The sequence below is a fragment of the Anopheles marshallii genome, chromosome 3 (assembly GCF_943734725.1).
Source record: "Anopheles marshallii chromosome 3, idAnoMarsDA_429_01, whole genome shotgun sequence".
Classification (NCBI taxonomy): Eukaryota; Metazoa; Arthropoda; class Insecta; order Diptera; family Culicidae; genus Anopheles; species Anopheles marshallii.
This window is the reverse complement of record NC_071327.1, coordinates 65,255,430-65,269,231: the sequence shown is the minus strand read 5'-3', so window position 1 is coordinate 65,269,231 and position 13,802 is coordinate 65,255,430. Positions and strand designations below refer to the sequence as shown.

At 52.0% G+C, this 13,802-nt stretch overlaps 45 non-coding genes across 45 annotated transcripts; all 45 read left to right on the top strand.

The window, feature by feature from the left end:
• Positions 1 to 89: 89 nt before the first annotated feature.
• Positions 90 to 208, top strand: LOC128716421 (5S ribosomal RNA). Its single transcript, XR_008409913.1, has one exon. It is a non-coding gene; the product is annotated as a 5S ribosomal RNA (ribosomal RNA).
• Positions 209 to 396: 188 nt separating this feature from the next.
• Positions 397 to 515, top strand: LOC128716420 (5S ribosomal RNA). Its single transcript, XR_008409912.1, has one exon. It is a non-coding gene; the product is annotated as a 5S ribosomal RNA (ribosomal RNA).
• A 188-nt stretch (positions 516 to 703) lies between these two features.
• Positions 704 to 822, top strand: LOC128716610 (5S ribosomal RNA). The gene has a single exon (XR_008410088.1). It is a non-coding gene; the product is annotated as a 5S ribosomal RNA (ribosomal RNA).
• A 187-nt stretch (positions 823 to 1,009) lies between these two features.
• On the top strand, positions 1,010 to 1,128 carry LOC128716608 (5S ribosomal RNA). The gene has a single exon (XR_008410087.1). It is a non-coding gene; the product is annotated as a 5S ribosomal RNA (ribosomal RNA).
• Positions 1,129 to 1,315: 187 nt separating this feature from the next.
• LOC128716607 (5S ribosomal RNA) lies at positions 1,316 to 1,434 on the top strand. Its single transcript, XR_008410086.1, has one exon. It is a non-coding gene; the product is annotated as a 5S ribosomal RNA (ribosomal RNA).
• A 188-nt stretch (positions 1,435 to 1,622) lies between these two features.
• LOC128716606 (5S ribosomal RNA) lies at positions 1,623 to 1,741 on the top strand. Its single transcript, XR_008410085.1, has one exon. It is a non-coding gene; the product is annotated as a 5S ribosomal RNA (ribosomal RNA).
• A 188-nt stretch (positions 1,742 to 1,929) lies between these two features.
• Positions 1,930 to 2,048, top strand: LOC128716605 (5S ribosomal RNA). Its single transcript, XR_008410084.1, has one exon. It is a non-coding gene; the product is annotated as a 5S ribosomal RNA (ribosomal RNA).
• Positions 2,049 to 2,236: 188 nt separating this feature from the next.
• On the top strand, positions 2,237 to 2,355 carry LOC128716603 (5S ribosomal RNA). Its single transcript, XR_008410082.1, has one exon. It is a non-coding gene; the product is annotated as a 5S ribosomal RNA (ribosomal RNA).
• A 188-nt stretch (positions 2,356 to 2,543) lies between these two features.
• Positions 2,544 to 2,662, top strand: LOC128716602 (5S ribosomal RNA). The gene has a single exon (XR_008410081.1). It is a non-coding gene; the product is annotated as a 5S ribosomal RNA (ribosomal RNA).
• A 188-nt stretch (positions 2,663 to 2,850) lies between these two features.
• Positions 2,851 to 2,969, top strand: LOC128716601 (5S ribosomal RNA). The gene has a single exon (XR_008410080.1). It is a non-coding gene; the product is annotated as a 5S ribosomal RNA (ribosomal RNA).
• A 187-nt stretch (positions 2,970 to 3,156) lies between these two features.
• Positions 3,157 to 3,275, top strand: LOC128716600 (5S ribosomal RNA). Its single transcript, XR_008410079.1, has one exon. It is a non-coding gene; the product is annotated as a 5S ribosomal RNA (ribosomal RNA).
• A 187-nt stretch (positions 3,276 to 3,462) lies between these two features.
• Positions 3,463 to 3,581, top strand: LOC128716599 (5S ribosomal RNA). Its single transcript, XR_008410078.1, has one exon. It is a non-coding gene; the product is annotated as a 5S ribosomal RNA (ribosomal RNA).
• A 187-nt stretch (positions 3,582 to 3,768) lies between these two features.
• On the top strand, positions 3,769 to 3,887 carry LOC128716598 (5S ribosomal RNA). The gene has a single exon (XR_008410077.1). It is a non-coding gene; the product is annotated as a 5S ribosomal RNA (ribosomal RNA).
• Positions 3,888 to 4,074: 187 nt separating this feature from the next.
• LOC128716597 (5S ribosomal RNA) lies at positions 4,075 to 4,193 on the top strand. The gene has a single exon (XR_008410076.1). It is a non-coding gene; the product is annotated as a 5S ribosomal RNA (ribosomal RNA).
• Positions 4,194 to 4,381: 188 nt separating this feature from the next.
• On the top strand, positions 4,382 to 4,500 carry LOC128716596 (5S ribosomal RNA). Its single transcript, XR_008410075.1, has one exon. It is a non-coding gene; the product is annotated as a 5S ribosomal RNA (ribosomal RNA).
• A 187-nt stretch (positions 4,501 to 4,687) lies between these two features.
• LOC128716595 (5S ribosomal RNA) lies at positions 4,688 to 4,806 on the top strand. The gene has a single exon (XR_008410074.1). It is a non-coding gene; the product is annotated as a 5S ribosomal RNA (ribosomal RNA).
• Positions 4,807 to 4,994: 188 nt separating this feature from the next.
• On the top strand, positions 4,995 to 5,113 carry LOC128716594 (5S ribosomal RNA). The gene has a single exon (XR_008410073.1). It is a non-coding gene; the product is annotated as a 5S ribosomal RNA (ribosomal RNA).
• A 188-nt stretch (positions 5,114 to 5,301) lies between these two features.
• Positions 5,302 to 5,420, top strand: LOC128716591 (5S ribosomal RNA). Its single transcript, XR_008410071.1, has one exon. It is a non-coding gene; the product is annotated as a 5S ribosomal RNA (ribosomal RNA).
• Positions 5,421 to 5,608: 188 nt separating this feature from the next.
• Positions 5,609 to 5,727, top strand: LOC128716590 (5S ribosomal RNA). The gene has a single exon (XR_008410070.1). It is a non-coding gene; the product is annotated as a 5S ribosomal RNA (ribosomal RNA).
• A 188-nt stretch (positions 5,728 to 5,915) lies between these two features.
• Positions 5,916 to 6,034, top strand: LOC128716589 (5S ribosomal RNA). Its single transcript, XR_008410069.1, has one exon. It is a non-coding gene; the product is annotated as a 5S ribosomal RNA (ribosomal RNA).
• A 187-nt stretch (positions 6,035 to 6,221) lies between these two features.
• LOC128716588 (5S ribosomal RNA) lies at positions 6,222 to 6,340 on the top strand. Its single transcript, XR_008410068.1, has one exon. It is a non-coding gene; the product is annotated as a 5S ribosomal RNA (ribosomal RNA).
• Positions 6,341 to 6,528: 188 nt separating this feature from the next.
• On the top strand, positions 6,529 to 6,647 carry LOC128716587 (5S ribosomal RNA). The gene has a single exon (XR_008410067.1). It is a non-coding gene; the product is annotated as a 5S ribosomal RNA (ribosomal RNA).
• Positions 6,648 to 6,834: 187 nt separating this feature from the next.
• Positions 6,835 to 6,953, top strand: LOC128716586 (5S ribosomal RNA). Its single transcript, XR_008410066.1, has one exon. It is a non-coding gene; the product is annotated as a 5S ribosomal RNA (ribosomal RNA).
• A 188-nt stretch (positions 6,954 to 7,141) lies between these two features.
• Positions 7,142 to 7,260, top strand: LOC128716585 (5S ribosomal RNA). The gene has a single exon (XR_008410065.1). It is a non-coding gene; the product is annotated as a 5S ribosomal RNA (ribosomal RNA).
• A 188-nt stretch (positions 7,261 to 7,448) lies between these two features.
• Positions 7,449 to 7,567, top strand: LOC128716584 (5S ribosomal RNA). The gene has a single exon (XR_008410064.1). It is a non-coding gene; the product is annotated as a 5S ribosomal RNA (ribosomal RNA).
• A 188-nt stretch (positions 7,568 to 7,755) lies between these two features.
• Positions 7,756 to 7,874, top strand: LOC128716583 (5S ribosomal RNA). Its single transcript, XR_008410063.1, has one exon. It is a non-coding gene; the product is annotated as a 5S ribosomal RNA (ribosomal RNA).
• A 188-nt stretch (positions 7,875 to 8,062) lies between these two features.
• On the top strand, positions 8,063 to 8,181 carry LOC128716582 (5S ribosomal RNA). The gene has a single exon (XR_008410062.1). It is a non-coding gene; the product is annotated as a 5S ribosomal RNA (ribosomal RNA).
• A 188-nt stretch (positions 8,182 to 8,369) lies between these two features.
• On the top strand, positions 8,370 to 8,488 carry LOC128716580 (5S ribosomal RNA). Its single transcript, XR_008410060.1, has one exon. It is a non-coding gene; the product is annotated as a 5S ribosomal RNA (ribosomal RNA).
• Positions 8,489 to 8,675: 187 nt separating this feature from the next.
• LOC128716579 (5S ribosomal RNA) lies at positions 8,676 to 8,794 on the top strand. The gene has a single exon (XR_008410059.1). It is a non-coding gene; the product is annotated as a 5S ribosomal RNA (ribosomal RNA).
• Positions 8,795 to 8,982: 188 nt separating this feature from the next.
• LOC128716578 (5S ribosomal RNA) lies at positions 8,983 to 9,101 on the top strand. Its single transcript, XR_008410058.1, has one exon. It is a non-coding gene; the product is annotated as a 5S ribosomal RNA (ribosomal RNA).
• A 187-nt stretch (positions 9,102 to 9,288) lies between these two features.
• On the top strand, positions 9,289 to 9,407 carry LOC128716574 (5S ribosomal RNA). Its single transcript, XR_008410057.1, has one exon. It is a non-coding gene; the product is annotated as a 5S ribosomal RNA (ribosomal RNA).
• A 188-nt stretch (positions 9,408 to 9,595) lies between these two features.
• Positions 9,596 to 9,714, top strand: LOC128716573 (5S ribosomal RNA). Its single transcript, XR_008410056.1, has one exon. It is a non-coding gene; the product is annotated as a 5S ribosomal RNA (ribosomal RNA).
• Positions 9,715 to 9,902: 188 nt separating this feature from the next.
• LOC128716572 (5S ribosomal RNA) lies at positions 9,903 to 10,021 on the top strand. Its single transcript, XR_008410055.1, has one exon. It is a non-coding gene; the product is annotated as a 5S ribosomal RNA (ribosomal RNA).
• Positions 10,022 to 10,209: 188 nt separating this feature from the next.
• Positions 10,210 to 10,328, top strand: LOC128716571 (5S ribosomal RNA). Its single transcript, XR_008410054.1, has one exon. It is a non-coding gene; the product is annotated as a 5S ribosomal RNA (ribosomal RNA).
• A 187-nt stretch (positions 10,329 to 10,515) lies between these two features.
• Positions 10,516 to 10,634, top strand: LOC128716567 (5S ribosomal RNA). The gene has a single exon (XR_008410050.1). It is a non-coding gene; the product is annotated as a 5S ribosomal RNA (ribosomal RNA).
• Positions 10,635 to 10,822: 188 nt separating this feature from the next.
• Positions 10,823 to 10,941, top strand: LOC128716555 (5S ribosomal RNA). The gene has a single exon (XR_008410039.1). It is a non-coding gene; the product is annotated as a 5S ribosomal RNA (ribosomal RNA).
• A 188-nt stretch (positions 10,942 to 11,129) lies between these two features.
• On the top strand, positions 11,130 to 11,248 carry LOC128716544 (5S ribosomal RNA). The gene has a single exon (XR_008410028.1). It is a non-coding gene; the product is annotated as a 5S ribosomal RNA (ribosomal RNA).
• A 188-nt stretch (positions 11,249 to 11,436) lies between these two features.
• On the top strand, positions 11,437 to 11,555 carry LOC128716531 (5S ribosomal RNA). The gene has a single exon (XR_008410016.1). It is a non-coding gene; the product is annotated as a 5S ribosomal RNA (ribosomal RNA).
• A 188-nt stretch (positions 11,556 to 11,743) lies between these two features.
• On the top strand, positions 11,744 to 11,862 carry LOC128716519 (5S ribosomal RNA). Its single transcript, XR_008410005.1, has one exon. It is a non-coding gene; the product is annotated as a 5S ribosomal RNA (ribosomal RNA).
• Positions 11,863 to 12,050: 188 nt separating this feature from the next.
• On the top strand, positions 12,051 to 12,170 carry LOC128716549 (5S ribosomal RNA). The gene has a single exon (XR_008410033.1). It is a non-coding gene; the product is annotated as a 5S ribosomal RNA (ribosomal RNA).
• Positions 12,171 to 12,358: 188 nt separating this feature from the next.
• LOC128716507 (5S ribosomal RNA) lies at positions 12,359 to 12,477 on the top strand. The gene has a single exon (XR_008409994.1). It is a non-coding gene; the product is annotated as a 5S ribosomal RNA (ribosomal RNA).
• Positions 12,478 to 12,665: 188 nt separating this feature from the next.
• Positions 12,666 to 12,784, top strand: LOC128716496 (5S ribosomal RNA). Its single transcript, XR_008409983.1, has one exon. It is a non-coding gene; the product is annotated as a 5S ribosomal RNA (ribosomal RNA).
• Positions 12,785 to 12,971: 187 nt separating this feature from the next.
• LOC128716484 (5S ribosomal RNA) lies at positions 12,972 to 13,090 on the top strand. The gene has a single exon (XR_008409972.1). It is a non-coding gene; the product is annotated as a 5S ribosomal RNA (ribosomal RNA).
• Positions 13,091 to 13,278: 188 nt separating this feature from the next.
• Positions 13,279 to 13,397, top strand: LOC128716472 (5S ribosomal RNA). Its single transcript, XR_008409961.1, has one exon. It is a non-coding gene; the product is annotated as a 5S ribosomal RNA (ribosomal RNA).
• Positions 13,398 to 13,585: 188 nt separating this feature from the next.
• LOC128716460 (5S ribosomal RNA) lies at positions 13,586 to 13,704 on the top strand. Its single transcript, XR_008409950.1, has one exon. It is a non-coding gene; the product is annotated as a 5S ribosomal RNA (ribosomal RNA).
• Positions 13,705 to 13,802: the final 98 nt, after the last annotated feature.

The following is a 13,802-nucleotide window of genomic DNA, read 5'->3' as shown; positions in this document are numbered from 1 at the left end:
GTGGGGGAAGAAGAGCGAAAAGTCCTTTTTCTTGGGTGGACGCTGAAGACGACGGTGGTTGTTGATGCGTGCGAGCGTCGGCGATGCTTGTCAACGACCATACCATGTTGAACACACCGGTTCTCGTCCGATCACCGAAGTTAAGCAACATCGGGCATGGCTAGTACTTAGGTGGGTGACCACTTGGGAAAACCATGTGTCGTTGGCATCTTCCCCTTTTTTATGCTTTTTCCCGGTCCGGAGGAGGCTTGACTGCGGTGGTGCGTAGTCTTGTTCTATTTTTAGACCTAAGGGGTGGATGGGGTAGGTGGGGGAAGAAGAGCGAAAAGTCCTTTTTCTTGGGTGGACGCTGAAGACGACGGTGGTTCTTGATGCGTGCGAGCGTCGGCGATGCTTGTCAACGACCATACCATGTTGAACACACCGGTTCTCGTCCGATCACCGAAGTTAAGCAACATCGGGCATGGCTAGTACTTAGGTGGGTGACCACTTGGGAAAACCATGTGTCGTTGGCATCTTCCCCTTTTTTATGCTTTTTCCCGGTCCAGAGGAGGCTTGACTTCGGTGGTGCGTAGTCTTGTTCTATTTTTAGACCTAAGGGGTGGTCGGAGTAGGTGGTGGAAGAAGAGCGAAAAGTCCTTTTTCTTGGGTGGACACTGAAGACGACGGTGGTTCTTGATGCGTGCGAGCGTCGGCGATGCTTGTCAACGACCATACCATGTTGAACACACCGGTTCTCGTCCGATCACCGAAGTTAAGCAACATCGGGCATGGCTAGTACTTAGGTGGGTGACCACTTGGGAAAACCATGTGTCGTTGGCACCTCCCCTTTTTTATGCTTTTTCCCGGTCCGGAGGAGGCTGGACTGCGGTGGTGCGTAGTCTTGTTCTATTTTTAGACCTAAGGGGTGGCTGGAGTAGGTGGGGGAAGAAGAGCGAAAAGTCCTTTTTCTTGGGTGGACGCTGAAGACGACGGTGGTTCTTGATGCGTGCGAGCATGGGCGATGCTTGTCAACGACCATACCATGTTGAACACACCGGTTCTCGTCCGATCACCGAAGTTAAGCAACATCGGGCATGGCTAGTACTTAGGTGGGTGACCACTTGGGAAAACCATGTGTCGTTGGCATCTTCCCCTTTTTCATGCTTTTTCCCGGTCCGGAGAAGGCTTGACTTCGGTGGTGCGTAGTCTTGTTCTATTTTTAGACCAAAGGGTGGATGGAGTAGGTGGGGGAAGAAGAGCGAAAAGTCCTTTTTCTTGGGTGGACGCTGAAGACGACGGTGGTTCTTGATGCGTGCGAGCATGGGCGATGCTTGTCAACGACCATACCATGTTGAACACACCGGTTCTCGTCCGATCACCGAAGTTAAGCAACATCGGGCATGGCTAGTACTTAGGTGGGTGACCACTTGGGAAAACCATGTGTCGTTGGCATCTTCCCCTTTTTTATGCTTTTTCCCGGTCCGGAGGAGGCTGGACTGCGGTGGTGCGTAGTCTTGTTCTATTTTTAGACCTAAGGGGTGGATGGGGTAGGTGGGGGAAGAAGAGCGAAAAGTCCTTTTTCTTGGGTGGACGCTGAAGAGGACGGTGGTTCTTGATGCGTGCGAGCGTCGGCGATGCTTGTCAACGACCATACCATGTTGAACACACCGGTTCTCGTCCGATCACCGAAGTTAAGCAACATCGGGCATGGCTAGTACTTAGGTGGGTGACCACTTGGGAAAACCATGTGTCGTTGGCATCTTCCCCTTTTTTATGCTTTTTCCCGGTCCGGAGGAGGCTTGACTGCGGTGGTGCGTAGTCTTGTTCTATTTTTAGACCTAAGGGGTGGATGGGGTAGGTGGGGGAAGAAGAGCGAAAAGTCCTTTTTCTTGGGTGGACGCTGAAGAGGACGGTGGTTCTTGATGCGTGCGAGCGTCGGCGATGCTTGTCAACGACCATACCATGTTGAACACACCGGTTCTCGTCCGATCACCGAAGTTAAGCAACATCGGGCATGGCTAGTACTTAGGTGGGTGACCACTTGGGAAAACCATGTGTCGTTGGCATCTTCCCCTTTTTTATGCTTTTTCCCGGTCCGGAGGAGGCTTGACTTCGGTGGTGCGTAGTCTTGTTCTATTTTTAGACCTAAGGGGTGGATGGGGTAGGTGGGGGAAGAAGAGCGAAAAGTCCTTTTTCTTGGGTGGACGCTGAAGACGACGGTGGTTGTTGATGCGTGCGAGCGTCGGCGATGCTTGTCAACGACCATACCATGTTGAACACACCGGTTCTCGTCCGATCACCGAAGTTAAGCAACATCGGGCATGGCTAGTACTTAGGTGGGTGACCACTTGGGAAAACCATGTGTCGTTGGCATCTTCCCCTTTTTTATGCTTTTTCCCGGTCCGGAGGAGGCTTGACTGCGGTGGTGCGAAGTCTTGTTCTATTTTTAGACCTAAGGGGTGGCTGGAGTAGGTGGGGGAAGAAGAGCGAAAAGTCCTTTTTCTTGGGTGGACGCTGAAGACGACGGTGGTTGTTGATGCGTGCGAGCGTCGGCGATGCTTGTCAACGACCATACCATGTTGAACACACCGGTTCTCGTCCGATCACCGAAGTTAAGCAACATCGGGCATGGCTAGTACTTAGGTGGGTGACCACTTGGGAAAACCATGTGTCGTTGGCATCTTCCCCTTTTTTATGCTTTTTCCCGGTCCGGAGGAGGCTTGACTGCGGTGGTGCGTAGTCTTGTTCTATTTTTAGACCTAAGGGGTGGATGGGGTAGGTGGGGGAAGAAGAGCGAAAAGTCCTTTTTCTTGGGTGGACGCTGAAGAGGACGGTGGTTCTTGATGCGTGCGAGCGTCGGCGATGCTTGTCAACGACCATACCATGTTGAACACACCGGTTCTCGTCCGATCACCGAAGTTAAGCAACATCGGGCATGGCTAGTACTTAGGTGGGTGACCACTTGGGAAAACCATGTGTCGTTGGCATCTTCCCCTTTTTCATGCTTTTTCCCGGTCCGGAGAAGGCTTGACTTCGGTGGTGCGTAGTCTTGTTCTATTTTTAGACCAAAGGGTGGATGGAGTAGGTGGGGGAAGAAGAGCGAAAAGTCCTTTTTCTTGGGTGGACGCTGAAGACGACGGTGGTTCTTGATGCGTGCGAGCATGGGCGATGCTTGTCAACGACCATACCATGTTGAACACACCGGTTCTCGTCCGATCACCGAAGTTAAGCAACATCGGGCATGGCTAGTACTTAGGTGGGTGACCACTTGGGAAAACCATGTGTCGTTGGCATCTTCCCCTTTTTCATGCTTTTTCCCGGTCCGGAGAAGGCTTGACTTCGGTGGTGCGTAGTCTTGTTCTATTTTTAGACCAAAGGGTGGATGGAGTAGGTGGGGGAAGAAGAGCGAAAAGTCCTTTTTCTTGGGTGGACGCTGAAGACGACGGTGGTTCTTGATGCGTGCGAGCATGGGCGATGCTTGTCAACGACCATACCATGTTGAACACACCGGTTCTCGTCCGATCACCGAAGTTAAGCAACATCGGGCATGGCTAGTACTTAGGTGGGTGACCACTTGGGAAAACCATGTGTCGTTGGCATCTTCCCCTTTTTTATGCTTTTTCCCGGTCCGGAGGAGGCTTGACTGCGGTGGTGCGTAGTCTTGTTCTATTTTTAGACCTAAGGGGGGCTGGAGTAGGTGGGGGAAGAAGAGCGAAAAGTCCTTTTTCTTGGGTGGACACTGAAGACGACGGTGGTTCTTGATGCGTGCGAGCGTCGGCGATGCTTGTCAACGACCATACCATGTTGAACACACCGGTTCTCGTCCGATCACCGAAGTTAAGCAACATCGGGCATGGCTAGTACTTAGGTGGGTGACCACTTGGGAAAACCATGTGTCGTTGGCATCTTCCCCTTTTTTATGCTTTTTCCCGGTCCGGAGGAGGCTTGCCTTCGGTGGTGCGTAGTCTTGTTCTATTTTTAGACCTAAGGGTGGTTGGAGTAGGTTGGGGAAGAAGAGCGAAAAGTCCTTTTTCTTGGGTGGACGCTGAAGACGACGGTGGTTCTTGATGCGTGCGGGCGTCGGCGATGCTTGTCAACGACCATACCATGTTGAACACACCGGTTCTCGTCCGATCACCGAAGTTAAGCAACATCGGGCATGGCTAGTACTTAGGTGGGTGACCACTTGGGAAAACCATGTGTCGTTGGCATCTTCCCCTTTTTTATGCTTTTTCCCGGTCCGGAGGAGGCTTGCCTTCGGTGGTGCGTAGTCTTGTTCTATTTTTAGACCTAAGGGGTGGGTGGAGTAGGTGGGGGAAGAAGAGCGAAAAGTCCTTTTTCTTGGGTGGACGCTGAAGGGGACGGTGGTTCTTGATGCGTGCGAGCGTCGGCGATGCTTGTCAACGACCATACCATGTTGAACACACCGGTTCTCGTCCGATCACCGAAGTTAAGCAACATCGGGCATGGCTAGTACTTAGGTGGGTGACCACTTGGGAAAACCATGTGTCGTTGGCATCTTCCCCTTTTTTATGCTTTTTCCCGGTCCGGAGGAGGCTTGACTGCGTTGGTGCGAAGTCTTGTTCTATTTTTAGACCTAAGGGGTGTTGGAGTAGGTGGGGGAAGAAGAGCGGAGAATCCTTTTTCTTGGGTGGACGCTGAAGACGACGGTGGTTCTTGATGCGTGCGAGCGTCGGCGATGCTTGTCAACGACCATACCATGTTGAACACACCGGTTCTCGTCCGATCACCGAAGTTAAGCAACATCGGGCATGGCTAGTACTTAGGTGGGTGACCACTTGGGAAAACCATGTGTCGTTGGCATCTTCCCCTTTTTTATGCTTTTTCCCGGTCCGGAGGAGGCTTCACTTCGGTGGTGCGTAGTCTTGTTCTATTTTTAGACCTGAAGGGTGGCTGGAGTAGGTGGGGGAAGAAGAGCGAAAAGTCCTTTTTCTTGGATGGACACTGAAGACGACGGTGGTTCTTGATGCGTGCGAGCGTCGGCGATGCTTGTCAACGACCATACCATGTTGAACACACCGGTTCTCGTCCGATCACCGAAGTTAAGCAACATCGGGCATGGCTAGTACTTAGGTGGGTGACCACTTGGGAAAACCATGTGTCGTTGGCATCTTCCCCTTTTTTATGCTCTCTCCCGGTCCGGATGAGGCTTGACTTCGGTGGTGCGTAGTCTTGTTCTATTTTTAGACCTAAGGGGTGGTCGGAGTAGGTGGGGGAAGAAGAGCGAAAAGTCCTTTTTCTTGAGTGGACACTGAAGAGGACGGTGGTTCTTGATGCGTGCGAGCGTCGGCGATGCTTGTCAACGACCATACCATGTTGAACACACCGGTTCTCGTCCGATCACCGAAGTTAAGCAACATCGGGCATGGCTAGTACTTAGGTGGGTGACCACTTGGGAAAACCATGTGTCGTTGGCATCTTCCCCTTTTTTATGCTCTCTCCCGGTCCGGATGAGGCTTGACTTCGGTGGTGCGTAGTCTTGTTCTATTTTTAGACCTAAGGGGTGGTCGGAGTAGGTGGGGGAAGAAGAGCGAAAAGTCCTTTTTCTTGAGTGGACACTGAAGAGGACGGTGGTTCTTGATGCGTGCGAGCGTCGGCGATGCTTGTCAACGACCATACCATGTTGAACACACCGGTTCTCGTCCGATCACCGAAGTTAAGCAACATCGGGCATGGCTAGTACTTAGGTGGGTGACCACTTGGGAAAACCATGTGTCGTTGGCATCTTCCCCTTTTTTATGCTTTTTCCCGGTCCGGAGGAGGCTTGACTGCGGTGGTCCGTAGTCTTGTTCTATTTTTAGACCTAAGGGGTGGTTGGAGTAGGTGGGGGAAGGAGAGCGGAGAATCTTTTTTCTTGGGTGGACACTGAAGACGACGGTGGTTCTTGATGCGTGCGAGCGTCGGCGATGCTTGTCAACGACCATACCATGTTGAACACACCGGTTCTCGTCCGATCACCGAAGTTAAGCAACATCGGGCATGGCTAGTACTTAGGTGGGTGACCACTTGGGAAAACCATGTGTCGTTGGCATCTTCCCCTTTTTTATGCTTTTTCCCGGTCCGGAGGAGGCTTCACTTCGGTGGTGCGTAGTCTTGTTCTATTTTTAGACCTAAGGGGTGGCGGAGTAGGTGGGGGAAGAAGAGTGGAGAATCCTTTTTCTTGGGTGGACGCTGAAGACGACGGTGGTTCTTGATGCGTGCGAGCGTCGGCGATGCTTGTCAACGACCATACCATGTTGAACACACCGGTTCTCGTCCGATCACCGAAGTTAAGCAACATCGGGCATGGCTAGTACTTAGGTGGGTGACCACTTGGGAAAACCATGTGTCGTTGGCATCTTCCCCTTTTTTATGCTTTTTCCCGGTCCGGAGGAGGCTTGACTGCGGTGGTGCGTAGTCTTGTTCTATTTTTAGACCTAAGGGGTGGCTGGAGTAGGTGGGGGAAGAAGAGTGAAAAGTCCTTTTTCTTGGATGGACACTGAAGACGACGGTGGTTCTTAATGCGTGCGAGCGTCGGCGATGCTTGTCAACGACCATACCATGTTGAACACACCGGTTCTCGTCCGATCACCGAAGTTAAGCAACATCGGGCATGGCTAGTACTTAGGTGGGTGACCACTTGGGAAAACCATGTGTCGTTGGCATCTTCCCTTTTTTATGCTTTTTCCCGGTCCAGAGGAGGCTTGACTGCGGTGGTTCGTAGTCTTGTTCTATTTTTAGACCTAAGGGGGTGTCGGAGTAGGTGGGGGAAGAAGAGCGAAAAGTCCTTTTTCTTGGGTGGACACTGAAGAGGACGGTGGTTCTTGATGCGTGCGAGCGTCGGCGATGCTTGTCAACGACCATACCATGTTGAACACACCGGTTCTCGTCCGATCACCGAAGTTAAGCAACATCGGGCATGGCTAGTACTTAGGTGGGTGACCACTTGGGAAAACCATGTGTCGTTGGCATCTTCCCCTTTTTTATGCTTTTTCCCGGTCCAGAGGAGGCTGGACTGCGGTGGTGCGTAGTCTTGTTCTATTTTTAGACCTAAGGGGTGGCTGGAGTAGGTGGGGGAAGAAGAGCGAAAAGTCCTTTTTCTTGAGTGGACACTGAAGAGGACGGTGGTTCTTGATGCGTGCGAGCGTCGGCGATGCTTGTCAACGACCATACCATGTTGAACACACCGGTTCTCGTCCGATCACCGAAGTTAAGCAACATCGGGCATGGCTAGTACTTAGGTGGGTGACCACTTGGGAAAACCATGTGTCGTTGGCATCTTCCCCTTTTTTATGCTTTTTCCCGGTCCGGAGGAGGCTTGACTGCGGTGGTGCGTAGTCTTGTTCTATTTTTAGACCTAAGGGGTGGCTGGAGTAGGTGGGGGAAGAAGAGCGAAAAGTCCTTTTTCTTGAGTGGACACTGAAGAGGACGGTGGTTCTTGATGCGTGCGAGCGTCGGCGATGCTTGTCAACGACCATACCATGTTGAACACACCGGTTCTCGTCCGATCACCGAAGTTAAGCAACATCGGGCATGGCTAGTACTTAGGTGGGTGACCACTTGGGAAAACCATGTGTCGTTGGCATCTTCCCCTTTTTTATGCTTTTTCCCGGTCCAGAGGAGGCTGGACTGCGGTGGTGCGTAGTCTTGTTCTATTTTTAGACCTAAGGGGTGGCTGGAGTAGGTGGGGGAAGAAGAGCGGAGAATCCTTTTTCTTGGGTGGACGCTGAAGACGACGGTGGTTCTTGATGCGTGCGAGCGTCGGCGATGCTTGTCAACGACCATACCATGTTGAACACACCGGTTCTCGTCCGATCACCGAAGTTAAGCAACATCGGGCATGGCTAGTACTTAGGTGGGTGACCACTTGGGAAAACCATGTGTCGTTGGCATCTTCCCCTTTTTTATGCTTTTTCCCGGTCCAGAGGAGGCTGGACTGCGGTGGTGCGTAGTCTTGTTCTATTTTTAGACCTAAGGGGTGGCTGGAGTAGGTGGGGGAAGAAGAGCGAAAAGTCCTTTTTCTTGGGTGGACACTGAAGAGGACGGTGGTTCTTGATGCGTGCGAGCGTCGGCGATGCTTGTCAACGACCATACCATGTTGAACACACCGGTTCTCGTCCGATCACCGAAGTTAAGCAACATCGGGCATGGCTAGTACTTAGGTGGGTGACCACTTGGGAAAACCATGTGTCGTTGGCATCTTCCCCTTTTTTATGCTTTTTCCCGGTCCGGAGGAGGCTTGACTGCGGTGGTGCGAAGTCTTGTTCTATTTTTAGACCTAGGGGATGGTTGGAGTAGGTGGGGGAAGAAGAGCGGAGAATCCTTTTTCTTGGATGGACACTGAAGACGACGGTGGTTCTTGATGCGTGCGAGCGTCGGCGATGCTTGTCAACGACCATACCATGTTGAACACACCGGTTCTCGTCCGATCACCGAAGTTAAGCAACATCGGGCATGGCTAGTACTTAGGTGGGTGACCACTTGGGAAAACCATGTGTCGTTGGCATCTTCCCTTTTTTATGCTTTTTCCCGGTCCAGAGGAGGCTTGACTGCGGTGGTGCGTAGTCTTGTTCTATTTTTAGACCTAAGGGGGTGTCGGAGTAGGTGGGGGAAGAAGAGCGAAAAGTCCTTTTTCTTGGGTGGACACTGAAGAGGACGGTGGTTCTTGATGCGTGCGAGCGTCGGCGATGCTTGTCAACGACCATACCATGTTGAACACACCGGTTCTCGTCCGATCACCGAAGTTAAGCAACATCGGGCATGGCTAGTACTTAGGTGGGTGACCACTTGGGAAAACCATGTGTCGTTGGCATCTTCCCCTTTTTTATGCTTTTTCCCGGCCCGGAGGAGGCTTGTCTTCGGTGGTGCGTAGTCTTGTTCTATTTTTAGACCTAGGGGATGGTTGGAGTAGGTGGGGGAAGAAGAGCGAAAAGTCCTTTTTCTTGGGTGGACGCTGAAGACGACGGTGGTTCTTGATGCGTGCGAGCGTCGGCGATGCTTGTCAACGACCATACCATGTTGAACACACCGGTTCTCGTCCGATCACCGAAGTTAAGCAACATCGGGCATGGCTAGTACTTAGGTGGGTGACCACTTGGGAAAACCATGTGTCGTTGGCATCTTCCCTTTTTTATGCTTTTTCCCGGTCCAGAGGAGGCTTGACTGCGGTGGTGCGTAGTCTTGTTCTATTTTTAGACCTAAGGGGGTGTCGGAGTAGGTGGGGGAAGAAGAGCGAAAAGTCCTTTTTCTTGGGTGGACACTGAAGAGGACGGTGGTTCTTGATGCGTGCGAGCGTCGGCGATGCTTGTCAACGACCATACCATGTTGAACACACCGGTTCTCGTCCGATCACCGAAGTTAAGCAACATCGGGCATGGCTAGTACTTAGGTGGGTGACCACTTGGGAAAACCATGTGTCGTTGGCATCTTCCCCTTTTTTATGCTTTTTCCCGGTCCGGAGGAGGCTTCACTTCGGTGGTGCGTAGTCTTGTTCTATTTTTAGACCTAAGGGGTGGCTGGAGTAGATGGGGGAAGAAGAGCGGAGAATCTTTTTTCTTGGATGGACGCTGAAGACGACGGTGGTTCTTGATGCGTGCGAGCGTCGGCGATGCTTGTCAACGACCATACCATGTTGAACACACCGGTTCTCGTCCGATCACCGAAGTTAAGCAACATCGGGCATGGCTAGTACTTAGGTGGGTGACCACTTGGGAAAACCATGTGTCGTTGGCATCTTCCCCTTTTTTATGCTTTTTCCCGGTCCGGAGGAGGCTTGACTGCGGTGGTGCGTAGTCTTGTTCTATTTTTAGACCTAAGGGGTGGCTGGAGTAGGCGGGGGAAGAAGAGCGAAAAGTCCTTTTTCTTGGGTGGACACTGAAGACGACGGTGGTTCTTGATGCGTGCGAGCGTCGGCGATGCTTGTCAACGACCATACCATGTTGAACACACCGGTTCTCGTCCGATCACCGAAGTTAAGCAACATCGGGCATGGCTAGTACTTAGGTGGGTGACCACTTGGGAAAACCATGTGTCGTTGGCATCTTCCCCTTTTTTATGCTTTTTCCCGGTCCGGAGGAGGCTTGACTGCGGTGGTGCGTAGTCTTGTTCTATTTTTAGACCTAGGGGATGGTTGGAGTAGGTGGGGGAAGAAGAGCGGAGAATCCTTTTTCTTGGATGGACACTGAAGACGACGGTGGTTCTTGATGCGTGCGAGCGTCGGCGATGCTTGTCAACGACCATACCATGTTGAACACACCGGTTCTCGTCCGATCACCGAAGTTAAGCAACATCGGGCATGGCTAGTACTTAGGTGGGTGACCACTTGGGAAAACCATGTGTCGTTGGCATCTTCCCCTTTTTTATGCTTTTTCCCGGTCCGGAGGAGGCTTCACTTCGGTGGTGCGTAGTCTTGTTCTATTTTTAGACCTAAGGGGTGGCGGAGTAGGTGGGGGAAGGAGAACGGAGAATCTTTTTTCTTGGATGGACGCTGAAGACGACGGTGGTTCTTGATGCGTGCGAGCGTCGGCGATGCTTGTCAACGACCATACCATGTTGAACACACCGGTTCTCGTCCGATCACCGAAGTTAAGCAACATCGGGCATGGCTAGTACTTAGGTGGGTGACCACTTGGGAAAACCATGTGTCGTTGGCATCTTCCCCTTTTTTATGCTTTTTCCCGGTCCGGAGGAGGCTTGACTGCGGTGGTGCGTAGTCTTGTTCTATTTTTAGACCTAAGGGGTGGCTGGAGTAGGCGGGGGAAGAAGAGCGAAAAGTCCTTTTTCTTGGGTGGACACTGAAGACGACGGTGGTTCTTGATGCGTGCGAGCGTCGGCGATGCTTGTCAACGACCATACCATGTTGAACACACCGGTTCTCGTCCGATCACCGAAGTTAAGCAACATCGGGCATGGCTAGTACTTAGGTGGGTGACCACTTGGGAAAACCATGTGTCGTTGGCATCTTCCCCTTTTTTATGCTTTTTCCCGGTCCGGAGGAGGCTTGACTGCGGTGGTGCGTAGTCTTGTTCTATTTTTAGACCTAGGGGATGGTTGGAGTAGGTGGGGGAAGAAGAGCGAAAAGTCCTTTTTCTTGGGTGGACGCTGAAGAGGACGGTGGTTCTTGATGCGTGCGAGCGTCGGCGATGCTTGTCAACGACCATACCATGTTGAACACACCGGTTCTCGTCCGATCACCGAAGTTAAGCAACATCGGGCATGGCTAGTACTTAGGTGGGTGACCACTTGGGAAAACCATGTGTCGTTGGCATCTTCCCCTTTTTTATGCTTTTTCCCGGTCCGGAGGAGGCTTCACTTCGGTGGTGCGTAGTCTTGTTCTATTTTTAGACCTAAGGGGTGGCTGGAGTAGGTGGGGGAAGAAGAGCGAAAAGTCCTTTTTCTTGGGTGGACGCTGAAGACGACGGTGGTTCTTGATGCGTGCGAGCGTCGGCGATGCTTGTCAACGACCATACCATGTTGAACACACCGGTTCTCGTCCGATCACCGAAGTTAAGCAACATCGGGCATGGCTAGTACTTAGGTGGGTGACCACTTGGGAAAACCATGTGTCGTTGGCATCTTCCCCTTTTTTATGCTTTTTCCCGGTCCGGAGGATGCTTGACGTCGGTGGTGCGTAGTCTTGTTCTATTTTTAGACCTAAGGGGTGGCTGGAGTAGGTGGGGGAAGAAGAGCGAAAAGTCCTTTTTCTTGGGTGGACGCTGAAGACGACGGTGGTTCTTGATGCGTGCGAGCGTCGGCGATGCTTGTCAACGACCATACCATGTTGAACACACCGGTTCTCGTCCGATCACCGAAGTTAAGCAACATCGGGCATGGCTAGTACTTAGGTGGGTGACCACTTGGGAAAACCATGTGTCGTTGGCATCTTCCCCTTTTTTATGCTTTTTCCCGGTCCGGAGGAGGCTTGACTTCGGTGGTCCGTAGTCTTGTTCTATTTTTAGACCTAAGGGGTGGCTGGAGTAGGTGGGGGAAGAAGAGCGAAAAGTCCTTTTTCTTGGGTGGACGCTGAAGACGACGGTGGTTCTTGATGCGTGCGAGCGTCGGCGATGCTTGTCAACGACCATACCATGTTGAACACACCGGTTCTCGTCCGATCACCGAAGTTAAGCAACATCGGGCATGGCTAGTACTTAGGTGGGTGGACCACTTGGGAAAACCATGTGTCGTTGGCATCTTCCCCTTTTTTATGCTTTTTCCCGGTCCAGAGGAGGCTTGACTGCGGTGGTTCGTAGTCTTGTTCTATTTTTAGACCAAAGGGGTGGCTGGAGTAGGTGGGGGAAGAAGAGCGAAAAGTCCTTTTTCTTGGGTGGACGCTGAAGACGACGGTGGTTCTTGATGCGTGCGAGCGTCGGCGATGCTTGTCAACGACCATACCATGTTGAACACACCGGTTCTCGTCCGATCACCGAAGTTAAGCAACATCGGGCATGGCTAGTACTTAGGTGGGTGACCACTTGGGAAAACCATGTGTCGTTGGCATCTTCCCCTTTTTTATGCTTTTTCCCGGTCCGGAGGAGGCTTGACTGCGGTGGTGCGTAGTCTTGTTCTATTTTTGGACCAAAGGGATGGTTGGAGTAGGTGGGGGAAGAAGAGCGAAAAGTCCTTTTTCTTGGGTGGAGGCTGAAGACGACGGTGGTTCTTGAGGCGTGCGAGCGTCGGCGATGCTTGTCAACGACCATACCATGTTGAACACACCGGTTCTCGTCCGATCACCGAAGTTAAGCAACATCGGGCATGGCTAGTACTTAGGTGGGTGACCACTTGGGAAAACCATGTGTCGTTGGCATCTTCCCCTTTTTTATGCTTTTTCCCGGTCCGGAGGAGGCTTCACTTCGGTGGTGCGTAGTCTTGTTCTATTTTTAGACCTAAGGGGTGGCGGAGTAGGTGGGGGAAGAAGAGTGGAGAATCCTTTTTCTTGGGTGGACGCTGAAGACGACGGTGGTTCTTGATGCGTGCGAGCGTCGGCGATGCTTGTCAACGACCATACCATGTTGAACACACCGGTTCTCGTCCGATCACCGAAGTTAAGCAACATCGGGCATGGCTAGTACTTAGGTGGGTGACCACTTGGGAAAACCATGTGTCGTTGGCATCTTCCCCTTTTTTATGCTTTTTCCCGGTCCGGAGGAGGCTTCACTTCGGTGGTGCGTAGTCTTGTTCTATTTTTAGACCTAAGGGGTGGGCGGAGTAGGTGGGGGAAGAAGAGCGAAAAGTCCTTTTTCTTGGGTGGACGCTGAAGACGACGGTGGTTCTTGATGCGTGCGAGCGTCGGCGATGCTTGTCAACGACCATACCATGTTGAACACACCGGTTCTCGTCCGATCACCGAAGTTAAGCAACATCGGGCATGGCTAGTACTTAGGTGGGTGACCACTTGGGAAAACCATGTGTCGTTGGCATCTTCCCCTTTTTTATGCTTTTTCCCGGTCCGGAGGAGGCTTCACTTCGGTGGTGCGTAGTCTTGTTCTATTTTTAGACCAAAGGGGTGGCTGGAGTAGGTGGGGGAAGAAGAGCGAAAAGTCCTTTTTCTTGGGTGGACGCTGAAGACGACGGTGGTTCTTGATGCGTGCGAGCGTCGGCGATGCTTGTCAACGACCATACCATGTTGAACACACCGGTTCTCGTCCGATCACCGAAGTTAAGCAACATCGGGCATGGCTAGTACTTAGGTGGGTGACCACTTGGGAAAACCATGTGTCGTTGGCATCTTCCCCTTTTTTATGCTTTTTCCCGGTCCGGAGGAGGCTTGACTTCGGTGGTCCGTAGTCTTGTTCTATTTTTAGACCTAAGGGGTGGCTGGAGTA